Here is a 13274-nt window from a genome sequence, read left to right on the forward strand (position 1 = left end):
AGGGTCAGCCTGCCACATTGCAGTTTGGAGAACCACATCGATAAACCACTTCCTATTCTGCAGCTCGTACCACTTCTGGACTTTGAATATGCATGAACAAAAAGGTCAAATCATCCAAACTGGAACAGTAGAAATGCATTTTTACACAGAAGTATAACAATGTATAAAGGGTCTCATTAGCTCTTGCAGCAGGTCTTAGTAGGTAGGTAGGTAGTAATTAAAAGTAGGATATGTACAAAAAACATAATGAATACATAATCCATATTTTGACAATTTTATTAGTACAATTACTTATCAAACAAAACTTTAGTTTGACACAATTATAGATTCTGGCTAATGAGAACAAAGTGTATGTGTCCAGACAACATCCACACAGCACACTAAAGTAAATGCTTTAGTTCTTCCCAAACATTACACTACACTGCAATGTCCTTATTTTGCAATAAAACTGTTGCCACTCTCATATCACCTTTCCATTACTGCATAAACTTCTATATTGCAGTGTCTTAGAGCTTGACTGTATACTACACATAATGTTTTATTCAGTGTAGATTTGTAGTGTTATTTGAACTGTACATTGTTATTCAAGGTAAAGCACTGAACTCACACACCTGTGGGGTATAAATAGTCGTGCTAATAATGAGGTACAGGTGAGGGTGGTCATTGAAATGTGTACTGTGTGTGCTGTGTGGATCTGGGATGGTATCAGCCAAGGCATGACATCTCTTTAGAATCATAGCAGTGTCTTTTACCATGATGTATCATTTATCTTACCATTCTTAACATGGATGATATTGGAAAATATCATATATAAGATTTGTTTTCACTATAGCACTTCTATTCTAATATACCACCAAATTCAAACACATAATTGAAGTTGATTAATATTAAGGCTACATGCTGATTCTTGATCTGATACTACAGAGACACAACAGTGCAGAACCTAAAATGATCAAACTGAAGTTTTTACACACTATAGATACAGATCACCTTTAGCAACACAAGTTCAGGTGAGGGTCTGGTGTAGAGTTTATTAATACCCATCTGATGTCTTTGACTACATAATAGCACTGATTTATGCGGGGGTTCCTAATCTCAGTTAAGGCTTGTCCATATTCTGTTCCTCTGTTCATGAAACACTTAGCAGATGAACTAGCATTGTTAGATAAATAAAATGTGCTGAACATACAGTCCCATGGGACTGATGCTGTAAAACACTGGATTAAGGAGGTTAACCAGAAGATGGCACAGGAAGCTTAGCAAAACTCTTTCCTTTTATAATAGGCCTTCACCACGTTTGCAACATGTATGTTTGCAAAATTACATGTAATATTAATGCTTTTCATGTATAAAAATGCTCTGAAGCAGTTAATGCATATTGTATTTGCACTTTGTATCTTGCACATTGCAGTATAATGCATATTATGCATATTATGCAAATCCTGACCTTAATCCAATAGAAATGTTGTGGAATGAGCTAACATTCCTCCAAGACGATGTGCAGGACTAATCAACAATTACAAGAAACATTTATTTTCAGCTATTGCTGCACAAGGGGGTCACAGCAGATACTGAAAGCAAAGGTTCACATACTTTTGCTACTCACAGATATGTAATATTAGATACTTTTCCTCAATAAATACTTTTTTGTCTCATTTGTTTCATTTGGTACTTTTGGGACTTTTTTAGACGTGTGTGAGCTGATGAAGTTTTAGGATCAAATTCATGAAGAAATCTAGACACTTCTAAAGGGTTCACAAACTTTTAAGCATCACAGTATATTTTACAAACTCCTAATATGTTACCTTTCAGACAATATATATGAGAAGTATCAGTTGTTTCAGTGCACGTGGCTGACGCACTTCATTTTTGGCTTTCTCCTTAAAATATCTATCACACCTGCAGAGAGTGAGGAAGTGTGTGTGTGTGTGTGTGTGTGTGTGTGTGTGTGTGTGTGTGTGTGTGTGTGTGTGTGTGTGTGTGTGCGTGTGTATTTTTTTCCTTGGCCCTTTTCCGTAGTGTTGAGTAAACCGTTTCTGACAAGCTGCAGCAGAAGGAAACAGTCGTCAACTTTGCTTAAACAGTAATGAAAGCTTTTCATGGATATTGTGTTTCATACTCTGGAATATTGCTGCTTGGGATTATTCAGGGTATGTACATGTATGTGTACAGTTAACACACTGAGTGATTTTCTGTTTTATTGATTCACATAAAAGTCAACTTCCTTATTCTTAGCCTGGAAAACAAATAGTTACACAAGGAGTTTAAAAACTGTCTACTCAGACACTTGCATTATAAAACATTCAAACTGCTCTATGAAGATGCACTCCAACATTTAGTAAACTGTGTACTACAAATAAATAAACAAATACATACATTTTTATTAAAAGTGCAATTAGGTTTGTTTTGAACTGAAATGTGTGAAGACCTCCATGACTACACTAGTAGAAGAAGAGTATTGTGCAGCATGATTGACATATTGATGCTGTATCGCCTGTTTTGGTAACTTCCATCTCTGAGGCTCTACAAACCTCAAGAAAATGTGTTTGTGTGGCAGAGACAAAAAAAAGAAAACAGTAATCACCATTATTAGTGATGACAGCAATTTTCAGTCACCATTTTACTGGTGTCATTATTCTAATAAAGCTATGAAGTGAGACTGAGACTCTTCATCATGTTTGGTTTTAATAAATTTGCTTCTTGCTGCAGGTTTGTGTGTTCTGGCTGATGAGAACACAGAGACAGTACGCAGGGCTACCGGGAGCTCCCTCCTGTTACCACCTGCACTCCAAAAAGAATCTGTAAAATATACACTGTGGAAATTTAAAGAGCATTGAATTGCTACCTATGACAATAAGCAAATCCATATTAGTTTGAATCCCCAGTTCACGGGAAGATTAAAGGTGGACAATGTTAATCTTACTGTAGAAGTGGAAGCCCTTCAAGTTCAAGACTCTGGAACCTTCTCTATTATTGCAGATGAGACTTCACAGTTTCCAACAAAGTTTACCAGTTTGATAGTCTATGGTGAGTACACCTGTATATGTTTTATCTGTCATCTCTTGACCTTCAGGCTGCTTTTAAAGCTACAGTTTATAGAGGCATTTTGGATTTTATTGCATAGACTATTGCAGGACTTATTACTTACTTATTTCTAGACATTTTATTTTTATGACACTGTTACATACAAACCATGCAATGTAAGCAAAATATGTTTGTCTATGCTTAAGCATGTTTGTCTATGGTTAAGCATGTATGGTTATGGTTAAGCATGTATGGCTATGGTTAAGCATGTATGGTTATGGTTATGCATGTTTGTCTATGGTTAAGCATGTTTGTCTATGGTTAAGCATGTATGGCTATGGTTAAGCATGTATGGCTATGGTTAAGCATGTTTGGTTATGGGTAAGCATGTATGGCTATGGTTAAGCATGTTTGTCTGTGGTTAAGCATGTATGGTTATGGTTAAGCATGTATGGCTATCGTTAAGCATGTATGGTTATGATTAAGCCATGGCTATGTGTGTTTTTTATTCTGATTTCGGTCTATGGGTTTTGGAGGCCCTCATGCCCTTAACCCTTATGTCATTCTTTTGTGCTTTAGAAATGATCTGCTCTCATTTATGAAGGTATATCATACTCCTACAGTGATGCTTGAAGTTTGTGAACCCTTTACAAGTTTCTATATTTCTGCATATTTTTGGACCTACAACCTCATCAGATTGTCACAGTTCCTAAAGTTAGAGAACCAAATCAAACAAATGACACAAAAATATTAGACTTATTAAACATTTATTTATTGAGAAAAATTATCCAATATTATGTGGGCACCCTATTTTTTAAAGAACAGGCATCTAGCAAAGTCTGACCTTCACAACACGTTTCTGCATGTGTATCATGGCATGAATAAAGGAGATTTCTGAGGACCTCAGAAGAAGAGTTGTTGGTGCTCATCAGGCTGGAAAAGGTTACAAAACCAAACCTTAAAGAGTTGGTTTCATGTGGACTCCTTCAATCCACATACAGACAGACTGTGTCCAAATGGAAGAAAAATTCAAGGAATTTACCCTTCCAGGAGTGGTCGGCCAACAAAGATCACACCAAGAGCAAGTGTGTAATAGTCCATTAGGTCACAAAGGAATCCAAAGAAACTTCTAAGCAAGGTCTTTGAATGAATAATGAATGAATTCTGAATTATACAAATTCTAAAGCAAAATGTCAGGCCCTCTCTTCGTGAACTGAAGCTCAAGAGAATTTCAATGGGTCCTGCATGAAGGCACCAACCTTAAGCACACAAGTTATTAAGAATGCTTAAAGAAAAGCAAAGTTAAGGTTTTGGAATGGCCAAGTCAATGTCCTGACCTTAATCCAATAGAAATGTTATGGAATGTGCTAACAAGCCCATGTGCAGGACTAATCAACAATTATCAGAAACATTAAACTTTCATTTATTGCTGCATAAGGGGGTCACACCAGATACTGAAAGCAAAGGTTTACATACTTTTGCTACTCACAGATATGTAATATTGTTTAATTCTCCTCAATAAATAAATTACATTGACTAATATTTTTGTCTTATTTGTTTGATTTGGTCGTTGTAGGACTTGAGTGACAATATGATGAGGTTTTTGGCTCAAAGTCATGCAGAAATCTAGAAACTTCTAAGGGGTTCACAAACTTTCAAGCATCACTGTATATTTTACAAACACCTAATATGTCCTACCACACAAAAACATTTCATTGAATAATCTCTTCATATGCAGCCTGGATTGAAAACCTTACTATTCAGAGTAACCAGACCTGGCTGGATTCTATAAAGGCCTGTGATGTTCATCTTTGGTGCCAAACTTCTGAAGATCCAAGTGCGTCTTACACATGGAGAGGGTACCAGAATGGAAGTGATGCTTTTCTGCACTTCACTTTCTCACCTGAAGATGACGACAAAGCAGCAAACAAAGCAGCAAACAATTTCAAAGCAGCAAACAATTTCAGCAATCAGACTGCTAGCAAACCACTTAAATGCAAAGAGCAGCCAACAACAGGTAAGCTGTGCCTGTTGCTGTTCTGCTTACTGAAATAAAGTCTGAATGTACTACTACTGCTGCTACTACTATCATCACTCGAGTGTGTAATAATTGAATTATATTTTCTGTAATGTACAACAGATATAAAAAGCTTATAATAGCATTTATAATTTAAATTCTTATTTTTAAAAGGCATGTTAGTAAAACTGATCATTTAAACTAATTAATAATATTACTAATTAAAAAAAAGAATACCAACAAGAAACAATAATAACTTATTATTTATTGTTATTATTATTAATGCAACTCTTGATATAAAATAGCCTCATAGAATGGTGAATACAATACTTCTTAACTCAGGACATCAAAGATTCTCATTTTGGTGGGTGGAGCATTAGTCTTCCCGTAGCAACTCCCAAATCCCACCGATGACCTTATAATCACTGCTCATTCTATTATGGCTATTACTACTATAATTACTAGATCCATTGCACTGAGCTGCTGGTGGAGATCTCATGGAGGTGTGAAGTCTGACATGTCTCACACATCCAAACAGAGAGGTAATCATGTAGCATTGTGTTTATAGGTTGTTCCATAGAATAAACTATTTTAGGATCCGTTTCCCACTAACTAACATTTATCTCATGAACTAGTACACTTTAATGTGCATCTCCCAACAGATGAACTGGTAAAACATATTGTTTATATTTTACTTTAATCAGATGCAGCACTCCATGATTGTGGGAATACAGTGTATGCAGATGTTACGTTCCACAAAACAATGCATGCATGCACACATACGCATGCATATGCATGCACACATACGCATACAAGCATACATGCATACGCATACATACACACACACAGGAGGACAATTTAGAATATCCAGTCAATCCAACCTTCTTGTTTTTGGACTGTGGGAGGAAACCAGGGAATGATAAAGAATCCCACACATGCACAGGGAGAATGTGGGAACTCTACTCAGACAGGGACTTAAACCCAAGACAACAGCACAGAGAGGCAAACATGCTAAACACCAAATACCATAAACCAGTACTTCACCAAAAGAAATTACAGGGCAACGAATACAGAACACCTTTATAATAATCTTTAAATCATATCTGCCTCTGCATTACTGTTCTCTTTACTAGCACATGGTGACCCATCATGTATTTTATTGTAAAGGCCTTGGAAGGTTGGTTATAAACAATACATTTGACATTAATTCAGCAACATACAAATGATCCGTACACTACTCAGTGCAGGGCTTGGAGCACTTGAATGGCTTGTCTTCAGTTTGAAACAGGAATGTCAGAGTCATCATTGGTGCTACTTTGTTACTTTAATAACAGTCTTGCTGCTGATCACTTTCACTGAGAAGTTTCAAGTTTGGTTTATTTGTCACATACATAGTCATACACAGTAAACCAAACTTGAAACTTCTCAGTGAAAGTGATCAGCAGCAACACTGTTGTTAAAGTAACACAAATTAGCTGTACTGAACTAAAAACCTATTTATGATGACAAAAGTTGTATTGATTAAAAAAAAAAAAAAGTCCTAGAAAGTTTTTTTTTTTTTTTTTAATATCTCAAAGTGATGAACTGAGTGAAGTCACACAGTAACTGAGTTTCACTCCTTGCAATCAAATTTAAATAAGTACAAGAGGAATGCAGCACCTTCACAGTTTGGATCTCCACTAAAATTAAACATCCATTTCTGGTGGTGATGGTATTCTTTTCCATATAGAATTATACTTTTATTGCATTTGTACATCCACAGAATTGTTTGAACCAGTTCCCCTAAAAAGTGATGGTTACTTTAACAACTGCATATAGACCAGAGTAGACAGTTGTTCTGCTAGAACGTGCTAGCTCCACCAAAGCTTAGCAATTACACACAACCAGACCAAGCATAAGATTATTTTTAATGACAAATGACAAACATAGATAGGTAGATAGAACATTTTACCAAATCAGTTAATCATGAAAAACTAGTATGAATTTTTCCCCTGCACAGAGAATGAGCAAGTGAGGTAACAAACAAAATGTCGCTTTGTATCTGCCCAGGAGGTGGTTAGATATCATGGTAAGGCAATATAGAGACAAAGTACAGAGACCAGTTAGAATATTACAGTCACCATATTAGTTCTCTCGCCTCTGGACTGGCTGCCAGTACTTCACCCTGACTTCAGCTACACCCCCTTCAGAGTCTGCAGCTACACAGCGTTTTGAAAGAGGTGTGGTCCAGAGTAGGAAGATGACATTTCCTGAAACTGTAAAACAGCCTCTGCTGAAGCACTGTGCGGTTCTCATGACTTTGCACAGTGTGTTATCAGGCAGCATAGCAACACCACGACAACCACAACAATCCCAATGAGCCAGATGTAGTTTCTGTACACCCAGCTCTGATTTACACCTGAACATTATTATAATAATTATAGTAATTATAAACAGGTCAAATATAAAATGAAAAAAGTGATAAAAACAAGCTTTTGTCTAGTTTCTTTTGTGACCACTAGACTTCCATGTATTTCAGGAAGTTCTCTGCCATCCCAGGCCCTGCCTTTAATTTAATTATTGATTGTGAACTAAATTAAAAAACCTACAAAATGTTTGTAAATAAATGTAGTTTAAAAATATTCATCTTTTAATGCAATGTTCCTACTGATACTACACTGAGAATGTTTTGAGCAAAACTGTTGGAGTTGTATGATGACCATATAATATAATCCCTTCGTTTCAGCCCGTTGCATAACCACAGATGTGAGATGCTAAGAAGGTCCCACAGGAGCTGTCAGGTCCTGCTTTGGGTACCATCCCTACACAGGCTGCATTTTATTTCAACTTGACGCAGCATCTTTGACATTTCCACATACCAAGTTGAGCTGGACTTGGTCTTGCTAAAATGCTAAAATGAAAGAACAATAAGTTAATCATTTAGAAATATTTACAATTTATGTTAGATTGCTTTACATATTCATAAGATTCTGTTCAGTATTAAAAATTCAACATAAAACTGCAAGTCATTATATTAAAACGATTTATTAGTATTTTTAAGAATCAAACAGTAATTGTACATTAAACATTTGTCTTTATGACTTTTTAAAAATGAACTTATAAAATTGTTATAATTGAATGAGCTCTGCTCTGATCGGTTGGTTTGTGGCGAGGCTCCACGATGGTCCAAGAAACAACAGATCATTACGTGTCACTAAGTGAGGAATGAACCATGTGTTCACGTCCTTCAAATGGTATAAAACCTTAAAGCGCTGTCGTCAAGGCGGCGTCTTCAGAGTCTGCAGCTGCACACTGAAAGGTGTGTTCCTGGGCAGGAGGATCACACTTTCCCTCAACCGTACAACAGCTTCTGCTAAAGCACTGTGCTCCTCTCCTGACTCCCCCCCCCCCCCCCAGTGTTTTATCAGGCAGCATAGCAACACCACAACAATCCCAAACATCCCCATGAGCCAGATGTAGTCTCTGTACACCCAGCTCTCATTTACACCTGAACAGAGAAACAGATCCCTCAGCATTTTACATTTAAATACTAAACCTCAGACTACACATGCAGCAAAATATTAATGTGTTACAGCAAATTCTATTTATGTGGTTTCACTGTTATCTGGTAGGCATATAAATAAATAAGCATATGTGAGAGAAAAACTAACTATAGGAAAGGTCACATTACTGTTCAGGTAATGAGCTTTAAAAATTATTCACACCATTAGTTGTCTTAATGTATATAGTTCTATATAAAGAACATGTAAAACAGCAGATTATAATAAATACTCACCGTTTACTGGAGGCAACGTTGTTGTGGTGTTTGTGTTGGTTCCTACAATGACACCAGACTTATTAGCAAACAAATCACATGGATAGAATCATTACTAACAAAATGAAATGGATACAGACAGAACCACCAAATGGAGCCATTTTTTATTCTCCAATTGCAAATATTTTATTTGGGGCAATAAAGGAGGACACTTACCCTCAACCTGTAGTTGCACATCACAGATGTCTACACCATCACATTCACAGGTGTAAAAGTCACTCTTAGTGAAATCCGCATCAGTGATGGTGAGTGAGAGATCTCCCTTCAGGTACTGCTCATGAGACATGTGAAATCCCTGCTCTGACTGGCAGGATGTCTGGTCACAGTGAGCCAGAAGGTCATGTGGTTTATGGAACAAAGTCCATGAAACCAGACCAGAACACATCTGACTGCAGGGGATAGTAGCAGCATCATGACACTTCACTGTCACTGTAGCTGACTCAGAAGGAAGAACTAGAAAAGAGGGAACACAGAACTCTGTTAAACAGCACACATTCAACAGCACATTATACTTTGTTCAGCTGATAGAGCTGAACCAGCCTTAAATATGCATCACATTAGCAGTACATGTTAAAATGTTTAGGAATTTCATCTCACTACAGGCCACTGTAAGAGAGAAGATCACAGCACACGTTCTGGCTGCATTACATCATTGCTATAGCAAATTCCCAACTAACACACAGCAACCTAACTAGTTATTGCATTACTTGGTCGATTGCCAGGAAATGCATATCTAACAAACATGGACATTACATAGACGTGATCATTCAGGACTGAAGTGGTTGTTTGAAAATTATGGCCTTATCTAGTCAACAGAAAAACTTTCACTTTATGATCTGTAATTGGCATACAGGCTATTAATACAATAACTGAGTACATGTAGTTTGTCTATGTAAGGTCTTTGAATCGGTCTACGTCATAATTGTAGGTCTATATACGTAATTAGGGCGGTGGTAGTTCAGTGGTTAAGGTACTTGACTTGTAATCGGAAGGTTGCCAGTGTTGGGCCCCTTAACCCGCAACTGCTCAAGTTGTACTTAGGCCTAATGTAAGTCTCTTTGGATAAAAGCATCAGGTAAATGTAAGTATTACATCTATAGCCTGTAAGGCCACATTAAGGTACATGACAGAGTAACTAGCCACAGCAATTGAATAGACACGGTGTTGGAGTTTCCGCAGTTTAATTTATTGTGCCGAGATATAGTAAGCAACTACTGTGGGCTTTTAGCGCCCTCTAGTGTCCACCTTTGTAAACTGCCTCCATGTGCAAATAACCACGCACAATACAAATGGTTTAACATCCTTGTGTAGTCGCAAATCAGGCAGCCACACATTCCAATAGATGGACTGAATTCGAGTTATGGTATGACGAAAAATATTTCAAAAGGTCTCTTAGTGTGACTAAGAAGAAAAATGACTTTAGACCTACAGGAGTCAAAAACAAACTTCAAGATATTGTCATATATTTTTAGAGATAAGAAACAACAGAGGTCAAAAGTTCAGTAATTGGACGTCCATCATAACTCACTGGCTGGTCATATGATCCAGGATTTTATTTTATTTTTTTACACAGTTCAGAGGAAGTTGGCACCATCTCTCCAAAAACAAGCAAGACTTACAGAATGCTTGTGTGACTATATGCAGAAGTGTAAATTCAAAATGAATTCTATGAAGTGCACTTGACAAACAGCTAAATATCTCAAATATAGGAAGAGGTCCAAGTTGAAACTTGATGATCACCCCTTTTCTAGATTTATTTCTACTCAATCATTTGTTTTAACAGAGCAAGGTGTGATGCTCCCTTCAATGGATGTTACAAAGGCACTTTCAATATTTTTAAGAAAGTAATATTGGAAATATGTAAATACAGCTTGGATTAGTGCTAAAGGAATGGAATCAAGTACTACAGCACGTTCAAATGGATTAATGATAAATTTACTGTCATTCAGACATCAGTTTAAGTTGACTGACTTTGACGATACAAGTAGTGCACAGCTGAACGAGATTACATTTCTCCAAACTCCGATGTGCAAATATACATAAAGGTAAATACACGAGACAAGAATATTAGTCAACATAGACAAAACAGACACCTCAAGGGGGCATCTTCAGGGTCTTCATCTACACGCACTGTCATCAAGGGGGCATCTTCAGAGTCTGTAGCTACACACTGAAAGAGACGTGTTTCAGAGCAGGAGGACCACACATTTCCTGAAACCGTAAAACAGCTTCTACTGAAGCACTGTGCTCTTCTCATGACTTTGCACAGTGTTATCAGGCAGCATAGCAACACCACGACATTATTATAATAATTAGAGTAATTATAAATAGGTCAAGTATAAAATGAAAAAAGTGATTAAAATTATTGGTCCTGGAGATGTACTACCTAGTAGAATTTATTACAGACATTTCTATACAGAGGCTACTGAAGAGCTTGATTAGTTACATACCAGTGCAATGAGTTATTGTGTGTGTGTGTGTGTGTGTGTGTGTGTGTGTGTGTGTGTGTGTGTGTGTGTGTGTATAACTGTATGCCTGTATGCTCAGATGGTGTTTGATCCTGGCTGTTGTCCTCTCTCCTCTTCCTGTGCCTGATTCAGTCCCCCCAGGGCTGTGGTTGAGAGTACACTGTGTGTAATTGGCTTCTGCTTCTCACCGGTGTGTTGACTTGGTGTAAAAGTTGCTTTGGGTACTTTTATATGGTGCTATAAACGCGTAGGTTCATGTCATATACAGTGTGAAACCAGACTAGCCTCCTTTACTACCTATGGCTTGTCCTTGCTCACTTCCTCTCTCTTTCTCTGTTCTGGTAAACCCGTCTGATCCAGGGGGCGGAGCTCCCTCCTGTCCAGGTGTCATTTACTAGACAGTGCAAACATGTGCACTGTGAACCAATGTTATAACCACCTTAAATAGTTTCAGCGCACCACTGTCTGGCTGAATTTGGGAATTCATTTTGTTAAGCATAGTAGCATGCAGTGATGCAAAGCAGCAACATGCAAGTTGCCCAATAACTACAGTATAACTTTTTTTGGGCTGTACCCACAGTGCATTGCATTGACTGTTATTTAAAGGTGATTAAACGATTAAACAAAAATTAGCATCGTTTCATTACAAGATTATGGCTCAATAATATAAATCCATTAAGTAATGAGTAACATGCTGTATGTGCGTTATGAGAACCATCACTTGTTTATAAATATTTGAATTTGTTTAGTCATAAGAACAACATTAATTAAACTAAACAAATGTTTGCTTTTTGGTGTATTTTTTCTGTTCCTAGGATTGTGCAACATCAAATCGATGTTGTCAGTTCTGAGATCTGTTAGAGCCACTCCTGCAGCTTGTTGGTCACAGCCACAAGTGGAAGAATCTAAGTGTTTAATGAACAGAGAAACAGAATGTGGAGAAGCCTTAACTGAAATTAGGAGCCCCCGCATAAACCAATACTATTATGTAGCCAAAGACTCAGATAAGTAGTAATAAAAACTCTACACCAGACCCTCACCTGAACTTGTGTTGTTAAAGGTGATCTGTATCTATAGTGTGTAAAAACTTCAGTTTGTATTTTGGTGACTTAGTTTAGGTTCTGCACTGTTGTGTCTCTGTAGTATCAGATCAAGAATCAGCATGTAGCCTTAATATTAATCAACTTCAATTATGTGTTTGAATTTGGTGGTATATTAGAATAGAAGTGCTATAGTGAAAACAAATCTTATATATGATATTTTCCAATATCATCCATGTTAAGAATGGTAAGATAAATGATACATCATGGTAAAAGACACTGCTATGATTCTAAAGAGATGTCATGCCTTGGCTGATACCATCCCAGATCCACACAGCACACACAGTACACATTTCAATGACCACCCTCACCTGTACCTCATTATTAGCACGACTATTTATACCCCACAGGTGTGTGAGTTCAGTGCTTTACCTTGAATAACAATGTACAGTTCAATAACACTACAAATCTACACTGAATAAAACATTATGTGTAGTATACAGTCAAGCTCTAAGACACTGCAATATAGAAGTTTATGCAGTAATGGAAAGGTGATATGAGAGTGGCAACAGTTTTATTGCAAAATAAGGACATTGCAGTGTAGTGTAATGTTTGGGAAGAACTAAAGCATTTACTTTAGTGTGCTGTGTGGATGTTGTCTGGACACATACACTTTGTTCTCATTAGCCAGAATCTATAATTGTGTCAAACTAAAGTTTTGTTTGATAAGTAATTGTACTAATAAAATTGTCAAATATGGATTATGTATTCATTATGTTTTTTGTACATATCCTACTTTTAATTACTACCTACCTACCTACTAAGACCTGCTGCAAGAGCTAATGAGACCCTTTATACATTGTTATACTTCTGTGTAAAAATGCATTTCTACTGTTCCAGTTTGGATGATT

At 37.0% G+C, this 13274-nt stretch overlaps 2 long non-coding RNA genes across 3 annotated transcripts; one reads left to right on the forward strand and one right to left on the reverse strand.

Annotated features, from left to right (window-relative positions):
* The first annotated feature begins 2042 nt into the window (after nt 1-2042).
* On the forward strand, nt 2043-4928 carry LOC118240141. Its single transcript, XR_004775306.1, has 3 exons — nt 2043-2150; nt 2710-3027; nt 4763-4928. It is a non-coding gene; the product is annotated as an uncharacterized LOC118240141 (long non-coding RNA).
* Nucleotides 4929-8183: 3255 nt separating this feature from the next.
* On the reverse strand, nt 8184-9087 carry LOC118243046. 2 transcript variants are annotated; one of them, XR_004777160.1, is made up of 3 exons: nt 9012-9087; nt 8817-8858; nt 8184-8347 (listed from the first exon to the last, which is right to left on the reverse strand). It is a non-coding gene; the product is annotated as an uncharacterized LOC118243046 (long non-coding RNA). The 2 variants fall into 2 exon arrangements; XR_004777161.1 differs by lacking the exon at nt 8184-8347 and adding an exon at nt 8463-8528.
* Nucleotides 9088-13274: the final 4187 nt, after the last annotated feature.

The sequence above is a fragment of the Electrophorus electricus genome, chromosome 19, assembly GCF_013358815.1.
Source record: "Electrophorus electricus isolate fEleEle1 chromosome 19, fEleEle1.pri, whole genome shotgun sequence".
In the NCBI taxonomy this organism is placed as follows: Eukaryota; Metazoa; Chordata; class Actinopteri; order Gymnotiformes; family Gymnotidae; genus Electrophorus; species Electrophorus electricus.